The following is an 18,509-nucleotide window of genomic DNA, read 5'->3' on the forward strand; positions in this document are numbered from 1 at the left end:
AAAGCAGCAGAAGTAATAGTGCCTGAAAATAATATAAAGCAATCAGCAAGTTTTTAAGGGTAACAATTAGAAATCAGAAAAACCTACAGTTTCCAAAGTGTAAATTAGATTGCAGAGAGCTATTATCTCAGCTGTTGTGTTGGGGATGGTGATGTTTGTTTATGTTTTTAGCCTGTTTCTTTGAAAGCATGGGTGGTTCCAACCTCAGTCAACAGCTGGTACTTTTCCATGCAATCTTATTTGTCATATGGTAAGTTCAAGCTAACTGCATTAGCATAGCAGATATAGGATTTCATAACCTTATGAAGTACTCCATATATCTGTGTCTGTTTCAGGGTACTAGCTTGAAAAGACATAAAGGCCATGATTATTGTTCAGAGTTTAAATGCAGGCCTGAAAGTTTTCCATGGAAAATACAATCTGGTTTTGGCGAACAGGTAGTTCCCATGCCAACCATTTCTACAAGATACTGAATGCCACCATTTAGCACATATGCATATATGCGAGCTGAGAATGCATGTTTTAATTGCCAGTTCTGCCATATGGAAGCCACGCAGTCAAATCATTCATCTCCAATTTTTCTAGCAATGAAAAGTCTGAACACCTTGAAGGAAAGAAAAGAGACTGTAGCAAATAGAGAAGATAAACAAATGCTTTGCATAATGTTGTATGAGGGAAGTAAAAGAGAACTGTGCTTTCAGGTTGAATTTTGTAAGTCTCAGTCTATTGCCATAACCAGAAACCCACATTTTCTCCGCAATGTTAGATCTCTAAGTAGTCAATATAATTTCCTTCACGCCACTGCATTGTAGTGTACAGGATCCGGAATATTTTCCTTCGAATTCTTTATTCTGAAAGTTTATTTGCCTTATTAAGTTATATGATGGAATATAAAACAAATATACAGTAATTATATTTTGATTCAAATGCCTTTTATTTTTAAAAATCCTGTAATATTGATTAATCTTTTCAAAGCAGAAAAATGTTTAAAATATGAAAAGTTGGTAATTGGTTTAGCTGTATTTAACATAGTGTCTGCAAGATTGAGTCATGGACACAAGATGCTGTATAGACCCTTCAGACGCATTAAAATTTAAAAAGGTTAGCATACTCTTTCTTTCTTCATGGTCCTGTATGGGTTGATGGTCTCTTTTTACTTCTGCTAATGTACAGGTCAAAAATTCTGTTAAGTTAAAGTACAGAAATATTAGACTCTGTGGAGACATTCCAACCGCAGTGAGCTTGATGTCCCCTGTCTTTCAGGGCACTTAAAGCACTTTATTATATCAAAAAATACTCTTAAAATGCTCTAATGCCTTCTAGCTTAGGGGTGAAGTAAAAGAATCTGATGGATTTTGTGAACTTAAAATAGCACTAAAACATTATTTTCTTATGTCTGTGCTATCTTATACTGGATAAACTGGTAGAAAATCACCTTGCAAAATCTGTGGGTCTTCATGTATATGGTATCATTGCTTACTCACCTGAAAATGCCTTTTTTGGGTAGTTCACTGACATTGTTTCTTATTCTCTTTACCCCTTTGCTATGGGTTTTTTCAAGATAAAACAAGACAAAGTAAAAGTATTGTATAATAAAGATGTTGTTGAGATAATTATATTCAGTTTCACAGTGTTACATAAATATGAAATAATGCCAAATTTAGAATCAATAATACATTGCACCAAGAGAAAATAAAAACCTGTTTCTTACTTATGCCAAGCTCTGAACATAGTTTCTAACATACTGCCGGAATAATCTGTCTTTAAAATTAAACTCTTAGATATTTTGCAGCTGCTAAAGTGCATTTTTGCAGATGAGTAGTTGGCCAGTGTCAGAGTTGAGATTGCATACCTACTCTTTAAATGCTGTCTGTCATGTGCCTGTTTTGTGAAATAGTCATCAGCTGCATCACACATTGATAATGCATCAATAGGACTTCCTTAACTATGAAGGCATTTTGACTATCCAGCCCCATGCTTTTCTGTTCTCAAGACACACAGATACTAATGTCCTTTTCATGCCATTGGGCTATTCAGAAAAAGCACTTGAATGGCATGTATATATGTCACTTGAAGACAAGGGGATTGTAACCTGAATTTAAGTTCTTCATCCCCATCAGTTCAATAGCAAGGTCCCAGCTGAATTTAAACATGTCAGATCATCTTTTTGTGGAATGAGCAGCTGAATAACTATAAGCATTTAGGAAGGTGTTTCCCATGCACTGGGGACATAGGCATTTAACAGTGTTAGGGGACAATTATCTCATAATTATTTTCTATAACAATGTTGGAGTATGTAAACAAAGCAATGATGTTTAAAAATATTTGGTGGAATTCCATATTTGCAGATGACATCTCTTACATATAACAGGTGGAGTAATACCTTCCTCTTACAGGCAGGAAAATCCAAACAGAGTGAAAACCCAGAAATTAATAAGGAATGTTGTATCTATGTGTTGATTAAATAAATGGTGTTCATTGCCAATATGAATCTGTGCTCCCAACAAGGCTTAAAACAGAACAGAAAGGAGAAATAGTGGGAGGGTTTTTAAAATTTTGTTCCTACATTTTCCTTGACTGTATTTCATTAGACATACTAGCTGACTTACTCAAGTGAGTAACATTTTTCATGATCAGAGCCAAACTCAGTTAATAGCATGGTAAAGGTAGATCACACAAGGGATTGTTTTGCATTGAATGTTTGTTTGTGCAGATTAAAATTGCAATTCCAGTTAATTAGTAACTGCATGATGTATACACAGAAAAATTTCATGGGAATGCATTTAGACACAATTCTCTAGTATTGCTGGTTATTAATTATTGCTTAACAAACAAAACACCATATTTTATAAAATGCTCTGCTTAAATTGAGCAAAATTTATAGTGCATCCATATCTTGGAAAGCATAGAAATATTAAGGTAATGCTTACTGATGAATACTTTTTCTAGATAATAACCATGTTTGAAATCAGTTCTGCTTCTGTGTTTCTGGAGACACATGCTATAGAAATAGGATTCACCTGTAACCACCAATGCATGAACTTTCTTCTGGGTTTTTGCCATTGCGAAAGACAAGGGTGGCTAGAGATGTTTTTTTTTTTTTTTCTCAATCTGATAGTCAATGAGCCTGATTATTGCTTCTATTAATATTTCTTGTAGTAGTGTAGCTGTGGATTAAACCTGTTCACACTGCTCCCTTCTTCCTTTCTCAGCTGTTATTGCATCTTGAAGCAGACCATTAGCAGGATGTTTTCTCCTTTTCTCTGCTGCATTTGCATTCCTTGGCTGTGTTGTTGCAAAATGTGTCTGTTTTGTGCTGGATGACAGTTTTTGAGTTAATCTTTTGTGGAAGAGTAATTCTGCTGTTCCCATGTAGGTGTGGTGTACTGCTTTTTTAATTCAGCAGAACTCTGTGCTGTTGATCAAACAACCAAATTCAGGCTTCCAGAAAAATGGAGGCACCCTAGATGCTATGGGTGGAAAGAAGGTGAATGGCTGGAAAGAGACATGTTTGCTGGATTTGAGATCTGTTAGAAACAAGTTCAAGTATAAACTTATCTAAAAAGACTACTGTTGTTGATGCATTGGGAAATAATACAATCATACATTTTAGATGCTGTCTTCCATTATACAAATCCAGTCTTAACAAGCTGTAAAGGCCAGTTGTTTTTCACTTAGCAGTCTGCTTAGAAATGTATTCTGTGTGCCAATGCATTTGTATATAATAGGGTACAGTAATGTAGCATAATGGTGCTCTTTTGCTTTAAAAGTGCAGAAAGATAAAGAGGGTCTCAGGCATGGAAGAAGGACCTCTTCTACCCAGCAGGTAGATGATGAATAGGCAGCACCTGCTTTTGTGGGGGGTCTATGGCTATAGTAAAGGGTTTCATGGCAGTAGACACACTACTGACTACTCCTAAACCTTAGCTATTATTTTCTAATTGTCAAAAATAAGAAAGAAATATTGACAGATAATTTTTTAATCTCCTTTTCATGGCTTTGTTGTTCCTGACTGTTGTTGGCCATGTATAGACAAATTTGATGTTTTTCCTTGATCCCAGTATCTGCATCATGTGATTAGGCATGACCTTTGGGGAGGGGGAGAGGGAGAGGGAGAGTTAAGTTCAGTTGGAAGGGACCTATACACAATCATCCAGTCCAACTACCTAACCACTTCAGGGCTTTCCAAAAGTTAAAGCATTGCCCAAATGCCTCTTAAACACTGACAGGCTTGGGGTATTGACCACCTCTCTGGGAAGTCTGTTTGACGATCCTTTTAGTAAAAAAATGCTTCCTAATGTCTGAAACTCCCCTGATGCAGCTCTGAACCATTTCCACATGTCCTGTCACTGGATCCCAGGGAGAAGAGCTCAGTACCTCCCTCTCCACTTCCCCTCCTCAGGAAGCTGTAGAAAGCAATGATGTTGCCCCTCAGCCTCCTTTCCTCCAAACTAGAGAAACCCAGAGTCCTCAGTCACTGCTCACAGGACATGCCTTCTGACCCTCTCACCAGCTGTGTTGTCCTCCTCTGGACGCATTAGAGTACCTTCACATCCTTCTTAAATTGTGTGGCCCAGAACTGCACACAGGACTCAAGGTGAGGCTGCAGCATCGTTAAGTACAGCGGGTTAATCCCCTCTTCTGACCGGCTGGTTATGCTGTGTTTGGTGCACCCCAGGATGCTGTTTGCCCTCTTGGCTGCCAGGGCACACTGCTGCCTCACACTGAGCCTGCTGCCAACCAGCGTCCCCAGGTCCCTTTCTGCAGGGCTGCTCTCCAGCCACTCCCAATTTATATTTGTGTCTCGCATTACTCCATCCCAGGTGCAGAATCCAGCATTTGTTCTTGATAAATTTCATGCCATTGATGATTGCCCAATGCTCCAATCTGTCTAAATACCTCTGCAAGGCTTCTTATCCCTCGCAAGAGTCAAGAGCACCTCCCAGTTTGGTATCAGCAAATTTGTGAATAGTGCATTCAACTGAGGAACACCGCTGATGACCAGTCGTGAGCTGTACATGTTCACTACAACACTGAGTCCTGCCATCCAACCAGTTCTTCACTCAGCACACCGTGTACCTGGTCATCTCACAGTTGGACAACTTGTCCAAAAGGATGCCGTGAGGGACAGTATCAAAAGCTTTGCTAAAATCCAGAAAAACCTACATCCACCACCTTCCCTTCATGCTCGAGGTGAATGCATAGAAGGATATCAATTAGCTAAACTTTATCTTTCTGGACCTGTGATGACTGTGCCTGATGATTGCATTGTTCTTTAAATACCTTTCAATAGAACCCAGTATGATCTTCTCCATAATTTTTCCAGGAGCTGAGGTGGGGCTAACAGGTCTGTAGTTTCCTGGGTCTTCCCTCATGCCTTCTTGTAAATTGGAATAACACTGGCTAGCTTCCAGTCAGGATGAACCTCCCCAGACTCTTATTCTTCTTAAAAGAAATTTAAAAAAAAAAAAAAAGGCAAATGAAAAGCATATATACAGAAATAAATTTTAAAAGTGTTCTTTGTGTCTTAAAACTTAATAGCTAGAAAGCGAAGAAGCTTTACTTGCTTGTAAATTAAATGCAGGGGGAGAGACAGCTGAACCATGATTTTTAATTAATAGGAACCTAAGTTACTGTGTAAATAGCAGCAGCAGGAGGAAGGCAGGCAAAAATCAAGCTTTTTTTTTTTTGTTTGCTCTTCTTTTGGTTTCCATTTTAACCAATCATGCTAAACCTATGCATAAAGTTCCATTTAATTTTAGATTAAAAAATAGATACAAATGGCTGCATAAGAAATAACATGGTAATGCTTTCAGTGTTGTGATGAAGATGAAGAAAGAATAGGAAACTTTTCCTCAAGTCTGAATTAAGAAATGTCTAGAGTAATCAGCAATCTCATGTTATTTTCATAGTCAGTAAGAGCTTGGTGGGGGGAGGCAGAAGAGTAGACTGAAACAGAAAAGTGGAAGGAAAATCAGTTTCTGGACATTGTGAAAAATACCTAGCAGTTTCATTAAAGTTTCTGTCTTTCATGCCTTTGATTCTTGGGTCTCTTTTGATTGTCATGGTTCTTGTGCTTTGAGTTACTCTCTCTCTTTTTGACACCATTCCTCATCTCAAAGAGTTTCTCATCCAATGTTAAGTCCTCATTCTCATGTCATGACATACTACTGGATGTTTGTCTCATAAGGAAGCATGCTTATTTTGGTAGTGGCCTCATCATAAGGTTGGAACACATGTAGGCATCCTTTGAATAAAGAGACCCACAAGGAAACATGTCAAGTAGCTTTTCAGGTGTATGGAGTCTCAAAGAAAATGAGAAGTTTCCACTTATTTTTCATAGGTAACTACAAATAGGGCAGCACATGTTGTTGTGAGTTGTGGAACTTACACCATGGCCATGGCCATGAATTAATTACTTCTGGGAGAGGAAAAGTCTCAAGGCGCTCTAGCATTAGTGGGATCCTAAATCCAATCTGCACTGTCTTCAGAACTGTTACACTATTACCCTCAATTTTTATTAAGTTAACTGAGTTGCCATCCTTGATTTTATTTTGCAGTTTATTCTGTAAAATGGTCACATATTGGGATTTGCAATTACTTGCAGTATTTTCCAGCTCTGTATCTCCTCCCAGACAATCCTTTGAAGTTGTCCCCACTGAATATTGTATTCTTTTCTTAGGCTCTGTGATTAAATGTGCTTTTGCCTGGCCAGAATTAGCTTAGCTTTTGATTTTTCTTATAAAATATGTAAAACTTTGCCAAGTAGTTTTCCTCTTAAACAAGTGATCTGACAGGGGAAGAGCACAAGGCTTCAGAAGTTGAATTTGTAGTATCATACATCCATTGATAGCTTTTCAAGCACAGTGGAGCAAATAGTTAAGAATTAGTGCTTGATTTCTTGATTTTCTGTTTCTTGGTGAACCTAAACTGCTCTAGGCTTACTGAGGTGTTGATGAATGACAAAAGAATGCACAGCAAGCAGTCAGGGAGCGTACATATGGAATAGGCCATGTGGTATGATTTAAATACTATTGCATCACATAGGCCGTAACAACTGAGACACTCCCATGCATCCCAAGCCCAGCACAAGGTAACTCATGCTTGTTTTGATGTCTGTGAAAGACACTTCTGGTAGCAGACTCCAGAGTACACATGCAATGAGTTTCATGATTCCGGCACGTTGCGTATGGCAACTGGATTGTGCAGCACTGTCCCCATGGTTCTAGTAGCCTTTTGGTTAGGGTAATGCAGACAAAACATTTAAGGAGAAACTCAGTCTTTATGAAAAGAAATGTATTGGAGGTAAGTATGTCTAAGCAAAGGACTAGACATTGATTGAGGTAATCCCCTGTAGTCCAGTTCCTTAACATAAAACGAAGATGGATTGAGCTGCCTTCCTCTCTGCTGCCGTTGTAGCTAGTATGTGGAATCCTTTGTGCTGGCTATGCTACAGGCATTGCCTTAGCTGAACTTTAACTGGTTGTAAAGGACTTACTTTCTTTAATATGCCTTTGGTCTGCTGCATCCTCCTGTGCAATTTTACTTTTTACAACATTTTTAATAAAACTTATTTTTTGCCTTTAGCTTTATGGAGTCTCTGAAATGCCGGAGAAAAAAGTAATTAAGTAGAGTAATGGCCTTAAATGCAGTTCATAGTTCTTTGTTGATACATTTTAAAGAATACTTTCTGCAGAGCAAAATCCCACAGGAGAATTAATGTGCTCCCAAAGGATATTACCTATACTTTTTTTATTATTTTGGAAGAAAACAAAAAGAAGGAAATGTGGGTTTTTTGTCATACTCTCCATATAGCTAGGCTGAAAGAAGTATTACCTTGTCTTTGTGATCTCTTTCATAGTAGTATTTTCTTTAAAAGCTAGCAGATTTGGCTCAAATCTAAAGAGAGGCTCATGTGAAGTGAAGATTTGTGTGCAGTTCAGTCACTTCAGTCTAAAACTGTGATTCCCAAACCTCTTTTCCAATGGCTGCCTAATTCTGGGCATGTCCTACCTCTGTGGGCACCTTAGTTTCTCAGGGTGAAGTTTCTTTAGGACAGCCTTTATGGATTCCCACAGGTGCCTCAGGTTTGTATTCCACCTATGAGTCTGCAAAAAATACAAACCAACATGCACCTATACTCTGAAGTCATTACAGCTGCAACAATCCACCTCCTCTCCTTTTATTCAGAGCATACACCAGGATCTGTATCCTTGTTCTGCATATTCCTATTTACCAGGCCAGTTCCTTGCCCATTGTCCTTTCTGGTTGTCAAAGTGAGGGGCTGAAAGGTTCAAAAATGTCCAAAGGAATGTGACAAGTTTCACAGCCCTAAAGGTTACTTGTCTACTTTACAGAGAGGGCTAACACAGTCTTTGGAGCACAAATGGGAAATTAAGATTCCTTCTTCATTTCTGATCTTGGATGGCATTGTTTTATTTCCTTTGGCTGATTGCGGTTCATTCAGTGTTTCCCTTTTCTGCAGAATGAAAAAGCTTCAGCAGGAAACAGCATCTGTTCTCCTGCTAAGAAGCAGAAAGCAGGAATGGCTACACATAGGGCTGCTGTGTTAGGGTACGTGTTTCCTTTCCGTGCACCTGAAAACTGGGAAGGTGTTAATGAAGGCCCATGAAGATACAGGGTGAATCTTTGTAATTATACAGGTAGAAGGATTAACAAAGATCTGTTATTGTAATGCAAAAAGTCTGTGGTACTACAAATTTGTCAAGTATCTGCAGCTAAACATAATGATAGATTGTCCTACTTTTTTGCAATGCCATGGCACCCAAATGCAGATGAATATCTGCTTTTTTTATATTGCACTTTTTGCAAGAAGGAATCCATACACAGAAGTCTCCTACAGAAACCTATATAAAATAAAATCTCATTCTGTCCTTTTACATATTTTTAAAATATGCATGTTCAAAATCCTCTTGTTTTTCATCTCATGATTAAACACTGTAAAAAAAGACTGTGCCTGTTCTGCATGAATACACAAGATTTTTCTAAATATGTGAGTAAATACATAAGCGAACACAGAGGGTTGTCCTCTGCTAGTAACTTTTCTTCTCTGTTGCGTTTCCAATGTAGACTGCAACAATCTGTGATTGTGCCTTTTAACTCAACAACACCATCATCTGATGGAGGTAGCTGTGGAGGTAGTTGGTTATAACCAAGATAGTGAGTAGTACATGCAAGATGAGTCCTACAGAAATCTTCAGGAATTTCCAATGGCATTAAAAAATCTGAAAATACTGATTTATGTTACTGCACCATGACTTTAAGTCTGTTCATATATTACTCATTAAAAAAAAAAAAAGAAGTATGGTAGGAAATTAAAAGGGTCAGGAGACATGCTCAGTTACAAGATACATATAATGTAAGACAATTGTACAAGAAAATAGAGGTTATCAAATTAAAAAAAGTCTTGCATTTTTTTTGTTCAACTGTACTTAAAAGGCCTTTTGCAGCCTAATTACTCAAATTCTTAGCAACATTTTTAATTCTTAAAGGTATTATTGTTTTCCAGAAATTCATTCTTTGCTCTTACTGGCTCATCTTGTTTGATGTTATTTGCTCCTTTATCCATTAGTTTTGTGTGATGTAAACAAACATAATAACTTAGTTGCTTACCAAAGATCTGTTGTTGTAATGGGAAAATTCTGTGGTACTACAGCTCAGTAATTTGTAATTCTGACAAAATTCTTTCTGTAAATCTATAGTGAAGAGTATACTGGATCAGTTTTGTCCAGTCTCTTCTGTGGTAAATGTCGTGCTTGTAAGTTTTCCTTCCTTCACAGATCCTTTTATTAAAAAAAATACTAAAAAGAATTTTACTGGAGAGAAACTATTTATATTTCTAGACTGTGTAATTGATTAGCAGATGCTCTGGGTTAGAATATAATGTCTGTTTATATAACAGCCACAAAATGATTGCCTTATCTTTCACATGATTGCTTATGAAGCAAATTAGCTTTCAGAGTGAGGGATTTGTACGTTCCCACAAATTAACCCATGTATTCGCCAATTTTGCTATTTAATTAACTGACATGTCTCTCTTATGGCCATCAGGTTGCAAGTTTATTTCCTAGGGGGATGTAGTAAAGACTTTTTTCTCCTCTAGCTTATGTTTTTTTGTTAGGTAATATGGTCAGCTACAGCCTCTCCACTGAATTTTTTAAAACGGCTAAAATTTTGTTTCATTACAGAAAATACATTTACAAAATTATTTTCTTTTGACAAATGTTCCTGATGAGCTACAACCATATTAGCTGAGTCTCCTGTTTTAAAATACGGATCAATTTAATCATTATATAACTATTTAGTTTACCTTCATTTAAATGACAGCATAGCATTTCAGCTTTTAAGTATTTAATTATGTAAATTTCTATTAATTTGCAGCCTCATTGCACAATTCTCATTTCAGTGAGAATTGATGGCAAAGGTGAGCTGTTGTACTTTTCACGCAAATTCATGCATCATGGCAATATAGACATAACTTGAGAAGCCCAGGTTTGAAAATATTCACCTTGCTTGGTCTCTTGGTTCACTACATGAAGATTAGAATAGTGTGCAGGATTTGTGGGTCATTGTATACATAGAATATTATGAAACCCTTAGAATATCCTGTATAAAGGCACTCCAGCCCCTAAAGAGAAAGAGTCCATCTTGCATTTTCCATCCAACCAAGTCCCTGTAAGCATTTCAAATGGAAGAGGTTTCATCAGAAGCTGATGCTTGACAAATCTTGACTATTGGCTTAGTGATGTATCTTGTTTCTCAAAAATTTTGAGCTCTTGGGTCCTAAATCACATATCCTCCATTATGGCTAGTTTATGGGAAGTTTTGAACCTTCTTTCAGGAAGAGATGGGAGCCCAGGCTCCTACCTCCACCAGAGGCATGATTTATTTTCAAGCAGAGCAGCTTTTTCTGACCTAGCTCCCACTAGAGTTGGGAAGTCACAGGAAGTATTTGTCCTTTACAGTCAGGGTCAATTTTTGAATCTCACTTGTTCCTGCTGTGCTTGCAAACAAACTTTCACAGTTTGTGCCATTCCAAGAAAAAAAAAAAAAAAGCTCTCCTTTTTCAGTGTCATTATTCTGATCTCCTGGGTGTCACAGGTTTAAACAGTTTTAAACATTGCAGAACATCAGTAAATAAGGAAATGAAAAAATTGAGGGGGTTTTTTGTTGTTTGTTTTTTTTTTTTCTCTGAGTGATTCCTTGCCCTCAGGAGAGAATGTGATGGTGACTTATGGTGTGTTCGTTTTCATCATATTCAGGGGAAAAAATTAATCTTATGAATATCTTAATATTGATTTTGAAATTTTATTCATGGGAAAACACAAACTGGAGCCACCAAGTGTGTAATATAAATTAAGGGGAAGAAGAGGTGTATTCAAATGTTCTTCTCTCTATTTTCATGCCTTTACTGTTTTCCTTGGCCAATAAATATACAGACATGTATATTTATTAATATTGAGCAGCGTAATACAGATTACTGGACACAGTGCTGTGATTTCACTTAATACTTTGAATAGCTTGTGTTATGTTTAGGAGGCAAATTCTTCCTAGCCCTGTATAACACATAATGACAGGCCAAACCAATGAATTAATTCATTTCTAAAAAACTAATGTGGCATGTACATGTGCTCACAAACACAAGAGTTTTCAAGAGAAGAGGTGTATTTCTGAGTTAACAAGTATGTGAGTTTAGAGGACACAGCAGGAAAGCAAAATCAAGATCAAAAATGAGAGATCCCGATCTCAGGCCCAGTATTGCTGCCTTCAATAGCAAGATGAACTGGAGCTGCTGTGGGCAGTGGCAGCAGCACAGGACAGAAGAAGGTGAGGCAATGATGTAAAAACACACACCCACCTCGTTATTTCTTCTGTGCTCCAGGCTGTGTCCATGTTCATGCCTGCTCATTAGTATTTTGATTTGTTTTTAAGATGTAGGGTTTGGGAGATTGGTTTTTGGTGGGGGGGGGTTGTTTGTTTCTTTATGGGTTTTTTTATGTAGTTCAAGCTGGCCTTGCAGCCTTTCCTCCGCATAAGAAGCTTAAAAGCAGTGTAGTATGAGGATTTAGATTAAGTGGTTTAAGCCATTTTTGAGTCTGAGATTGTTGCCTCTTAGCCATGTTTGAAAGATGTGCGTTTAATTTACTGTAATACAAACAATTTACTGTCATGCAAATAATTGTACAAGCCTGCTGAGTCTATAAAGTATACACCTCTGGAGTTAAAGTATAATTTACTCCCTTGAGTTTGATCATGTTCTCCACTGTGGTGAACCACAATGATCAACAATTTTTCTCAGAATGTTCCTTTAATGGTCAATTGTTTTTCATGAAAAATAATTTTTAATAAAAACTTCAATTCTGAGCAAACCCATGCCATGGTTTCCGCTCAGTTCTCTCCATTTTCTCAGTGGTATGCCATGGAAAATGACTGAGAAACTCAGGCAAATATATTTTAAGAGAGTTACACATTTTGCTTTTTGAAAAGGTAAGTTTATATACAACAGTTTTATGGATAAGAGGTTTGAGCTGGTATAGTAGTTTTGTTCAGGTTTCTCTGCATAGGAAAATTCTAGAAATTTCCACAACACCATAAAACTATCAGAACATTGTCCAATTAGAATACAGTTTTAAGCTTATTGTTTGTTTGTTTGAAACAAAGCTTCAGAGTGATTGTTGACACTTGGATGAAGCTGTGGTAGAGAGGAGGTGACCGAGGGCAGCAGAGAACTCTGGGTTAAATCTGTGTGGCAGGGCTGACTGAAAGCCATGCCAAGCTTGACAAGTGAAAGGCAGCCTCGGTGTGTTTGGTTTCACTCAGAAGATTTAAAAAATTTTCATTTTACAGTGATGAGTGCAAACACAGTCATTTGACAACACCATCCTCAAAGGCTCTGTGGGACCAGGGGTGGCTGCACTGGTGTTTGGGGGAGGTGGGGAGGATGTCAGCACCTTCCTTAGCCTGCAACACCATAGCCTCACTGCTGATGGTGTGCCTGTGCATCTGTCCTCTCTTCCGATGTGACTGTGAGGAAAAAGGGAGAAATGTAATTTTTTCTACTGTAGAATACCCATCAACATTGTTTGGTGACAATTCAAGATTTATTGAAATACACTGAATGTTAAGAATATTCTTGCTTATAAGAAGGATTTCATACATCCTTTATTTGAAGGGAGGTTGCCAAAAATATGTGTTCAACAGTAAGTAGAGAAGTTTCCCCCTGGGAAGTTATGTGAGTAAATGGAAAGGTGAAATTATAATGAGAAGTACCTTACAGTCACCTCTGTGATAGACAGTTTTGATGTGACTGCCAGGAAGCACATTGAGAATTCATCTTGCGGTATTTTTCATTTCTGTAGCTTAGTATGCATATTTTTGGTTTATTATTAGTAATTAAAATTTTGTTCCATACCATATATTATTTCATATGTGAATTATTGGCATCATTCCTTTGTAACTGTGTATTCCTGTGTAACTGCAGTATATTTCTCATAACGGGATACTCAGTTCCAGTAATAATACCATATCTTAAAAATGTGGAGAAAGGAAAAAAGTGTGCATTTCCAATTTTCTATTTAATCTTTCATATGAACAGTCCAATAAAAGATTACCGTAGTTTACAGTAAATTGCATTAAATTGACATTTTGTTAATGATCAGCATGTTTATTTCCATAGGTTGTGTAGAAATACTGTATGGAAAAGTGGAAATAAATTTGATACTTTTGAAATAGACTCATCATGCAAAGCAAAATATCTGGTAAAACTGTCTTTAAAATTGTTTTATGCTGAATTAGTTCTGTTCATTTAAGAAATACTTAACATACAGGTAATTCTTTGTAATGTCAAAGAAATATTTTATGGATGTAAGGAGCATTTTTATAGAGCTGTTTGAAATTTCAAAGGGAGTACTTTGTGCATCATATAATTTTGAATAAATGATATTAGTATGAATTTCTTTCCTCTGTGTTAAAGTGAGAATGTTCTATTCAGCTTCCTTTTTCTAAAGGCATTTAATCTGCAGTTAAAAATAATATTTTTCAGGAAATTTACTGGGACTTTTTGTACTATGCTTGCATTATGTCCATTGCAATGCTTGATTTGCAATATTTGATTTTAAAAGTGAAAAGCATAAACAGGGCTTCCAGGTTGCTAGTCCCAAAATCAGTCTCTCAACATGTCATTTAAGCCAGCTCCACATTTTTCTGAGATGCATATCAAAGCCCTAGAGTTCTTACTTCACCTAGGATTTGCCCTCTATCTATTTAGCACGGAAGAAAGAAATAGAAGATGATTTTTTTCAAAGTGTTAATGATGCTGTGATTTCAGTGAGCACTAGATGACACTGCAAAGTTTCTGGATATAACTGTCTTTTGAGTTGTTTATAGTTCATCTGTTCAAAATTCTGATTACAGTTAAAATATTTGTTCATCACTCTATACACAGTGGACAACTAGGCCTAGTTTCCGCAAACCATCTCAGAATAACTTTTCAAGCAGGTGAGTTTTAATTTTATGGTCTTGTTGTTTGCTCTTGACATATTTATCCTCCTCAGTTCTCAAACCAGTTATCTTTTTGGTATCTTAGTTAATATCTTTGTTACCAGGGTGGCATGTCCATTCTCAGGCTCCAGTCCATCAGTAGTGTATACCTCTAAAGTACAAGCATTGTATTATCTGAGCTAATCTTATGGAGGAGTAAGTCATCTTAGTGGAAATCGAGTGTAAGTAAACACTCAGAATTTTTTCCATCCCATATGTACTTAAATAACTGCATGTAGTTCTTAATGGTGATGGATAAAAATCCATCCAAACTAAATTTAGAGCTGGACTATCACTTTCACTCCTTCAAGAAAACCATTTTCTGGAGTATAGTTTTTTGCATCTTTCACCTTTCCTCCAGATTTTTTTGCCTGGTATTTGGAAAAGTTGTCAATTAAGATGCCTTCCTGCTAGCCAGCTGGACCAGCATTTCCAAGACCCCGCTCCATGCATTAAATGACACAAAGGGGCAGTTCCATTAACACTAATGCTGCTGTAATGATTTACAGCCATTCAAGTTGTCTGATTATCTGCAAATGGACTGGACAATAGGTTTCTGTCTTGCTTTCCCACCACTCTGTTTTCTGTTTGCTTTTGAACACCATTTTCTGACTACTGTCTTCCTCATGGCAAACCTAGAAGAGACTGCAGACTGGCTCCCTGGCTTACTTATTTTAGTGAAGCCCTGCTTTCACTTTTCTTAATATGCAATCCTAAGTAATCATTTTGATTGAGTTCTACCTTGCCTTGTTTCCTTTCTCATAATTTTCTTTTTTTCCACTTCCCTCACCAGTCACTCCTGCGATTTATCAATCCCAAACTTTCTGCTGCTCCCTTCCCTTTTCTCTATTGATTTAGTCATAAATACTCTCCGTGGCTCTTGTTGCTTGCCTTTATCTCCGTGTTCACCCCTCTCAGCTGTTTCAGTATTGCACTTACTCCTTATGAGTAGCCTTCAAGAGATCGTTGTTACCAGGCAGACATTCTCCATTCATGCCCTCAGTGACTGAACAGCACTATCGTCCTACCTCTTCTAGAAATTTAGGCCAACAACTGCTGCTTAGTATGTCTCAGAGCTATTTTAACCGAGCTGTCTCACCCACATGAATTTGCAATGCCATGTCTCACACAAGAACTTAGAAACGAGAACTTAATGAACTTCTTCCAAGTTGAAGTGACGCGACAGCACTTTTCATCTTCATACCAGCCATGGTGTCTTTATCGCCTCTTCTTTGGCCATGTTGCCTGCTCTGTCCTCAAGGCTTCCACAGTCTCTCTTTTGTCCTTCCCAGCTCTTTAACTGCATATTTTCTGCCACCATTTAGCTGGTCTGTACTTGTTCTTCTGCACTTCCCATATGTAGATATTGCCTCCTTCTCCAAGCATTGTCTCTGGTTGAAATTGTACTCAGCCTTCTTGAAATTTCCCTGCACTCCTGCTCAAATTCAGATTTTAGCCTGTCCCATCAATGGAAGCTACTGTTGTCTCACACCTCAAGTAACCTCTACACAGCCAGTTTGCAGGACATCTTCTCAATCAGTCCTCCTTGACTGCTTTCTTTCTTCTCAAAATCTTGTTTTGAGAATGTTCTTGCTTCTTCTCAGTAGTTACTGCTACAGCTCACTTGATTTTTTTTTTTTTTTTTTCTCCATTTCTCTCCATCTGTGGTGGGGTATTATTGCCAGATCCATTTGTGGAACTGTAAACTGGAGTCAGGCAAAACCTGTAGATAGATATCTGAGAACTCTGATTCAAATCCTGGAAGGAAAGTTGTGCTTATGCTTTGTTCGCTGACAATTTAGGCTTTTTTTAAATTAAATGAAAGCTAAGGATGAGTATCTGTAACATTTTGGTAAGCGATTTGAGAGACTGAAGTGCAAGGTTTTAGCTCATGGACATTCATATTTGACTGAAAGTAATTACCAAAATATTTAGTCCTTGGTTGCCCTGCTGTCTAAGCCATCTGCCAAAGAATCTAACAGGTGCCTTCATTCTAGGCTAATTAGGATTTACTGGTTTTTACACTCCCTTGCTAATAAGTGTGTTCAGAAATAAATATGTTTTAGCTAGAGAATTTTTAAAATATTTGTCGCTTCTGCACCACAATTTAAAGTACAAGTAGAAAAAATATATAAATGCTGAACTTTTTCAGTTTCAGTAGTGTTTTAATGTTTGTTATATATCATAGAATCATAGAATGGTTTGGGTTGGAAGGGACCTTTAAATGTCAGCTAGTCCAACCCCCCCTGCAATGAACAGGGACATTTTCAACTAGATCAGGTTGCTCAAAGCCCTGTCCCACCTGACATTGAACGTTTCCAGGGAAGTGAGGCATCTACCACATCTGTGGGGAACCTGTTCCAGTGTCTCCTCACCCTCATCGTAAAAAATGTCTTCCTTGTAGCTAGTCTGAATCTACCATCTTTCAGTTTAAAAGCATTACTTCTTGTCCTATCTCTACAGGCCTTACAAAAAAGTCTGTCCTGATCTTTCCTGTAGGTGCCCTGTAAGTATTAAAAGGCCACATTAAGGTCTCCCCAGAGCCTTCTCTTCTCCAGGCTGAACAACCCCAACCCTCACAGAAGAGGTGTTCTATCCCTCTGATCATTTTTGTGACCCTCCTCTGGGCTAGCTCCAACAAGACCATGTCTTGTGGTAGAGGACTCCAGAGCTGGACACATACTCCTGGTGTGGTCTCACCAGAGCAGAGTAGAGGGGCATGGGCAGAGTAACCTCTGGCTGTGAACCTGCTGGGTGTGTTTCTTTTGATGCAGCCCAGGATATGATTGGCTTTCTGGGCTACAAGCGCACATTGCCAGCTCATGTACAGCTTTTCATCCACCAGTACCCACAGGTCCTTCTCTGTAGGACTGCTCTAATCCCTTCATCCCTCAGCCTGTACTGGTACTGGGGGTTGCGTCAACCCAGGTGCAAGACCTTGCATTTGTCCTTGTTGAACCTCATGAGGTTCACATGGACCCACTTCTTGAGTCCAGGTGCCTCTGGACAGCATCCCATCCCTCAGGCATGTCAACCGCACCACTCAGCTTTGTTTCATCTGCAAACTTTCTGGGGGTACACTCGATCTCACTATGTCATTGATAAAGATATTAAACAGTGCTGGTCCCAATATGGACCCCTGAGGGACACCACTTGTCACTGGTCTCCATCTAGACATTGAGCTGTTGACCATTGCACTCTGGATGTGACCATCCATCCAATTCTTTATCCACCCAAAAGTCCATCCATCAAATCCATATCTCTCCAATTTAGAATCACAGAATACCAGGTTGGAAGGGACCTCAAGGATCATGTAGTCCAACCTTTCTTGGCAAAAACACAGTCTAAACAAGATTGCCTAGCACCCTGTCCAGCTGATTCTTAAAAAGTGTCCAGGGTTGGGGAATCCAACACTTCCCTGGGAGATTATTCCAGTGGCTGATTATTCTCATTCTGAAAAGTTTTCCTCTTGTGTCCAATGTGAGTCTCCCCAGGAGTAACTTGTACCCATCACCCCTCGTCTTCTCCATGTGACTCCTTGTAAAAAGGGAGTCTCCATCTTCTTTGTAGCCACCCTTTAAATACTGGAACGTGGTGATGAGGTCTCCCCTAAGCCTTCTCTTCTCAACACTGAAAAAAACCAGTTCTCTCAGCCTTTCCTCATATGTCAGACTTCCCAGTCCTTTGGTCATCTTTGTGGCCCTCTAGACCCTCTCCATCCTGTCTACATCTTTTTTGTATAGCAGAGACAACAACTGAATAAAGTATTCCAGGTGTGGCCTGACAAGCTCTCAGTAGAGTGGGATAATGACATCTTTTTCTCTGCTGGTGATGCCCTTGTTGATGCAACCCAGCATCCTTTTGGCTTTCTTTGCTGGTGCAGCACACTGTTCACTCATGTTGAGCTTGTCGTCCACCAGGACCCCCAGGTCCCTTTCCACAGAGTTGCT

Source organism: Strix uralensis, chromosome Z (assembly GCF_047716275.1).
Source record: "Strix uralensis isolate ZFMK-TIS-50842 chromosome Z, bStrUra1, whole genome shotgun sequence".
NCBI classification, from domain to species: Eukaryota; Metazoa; Chordata; class Aves; order Strigiformes; family Strigidae; genus Strix; species Strix uralensis.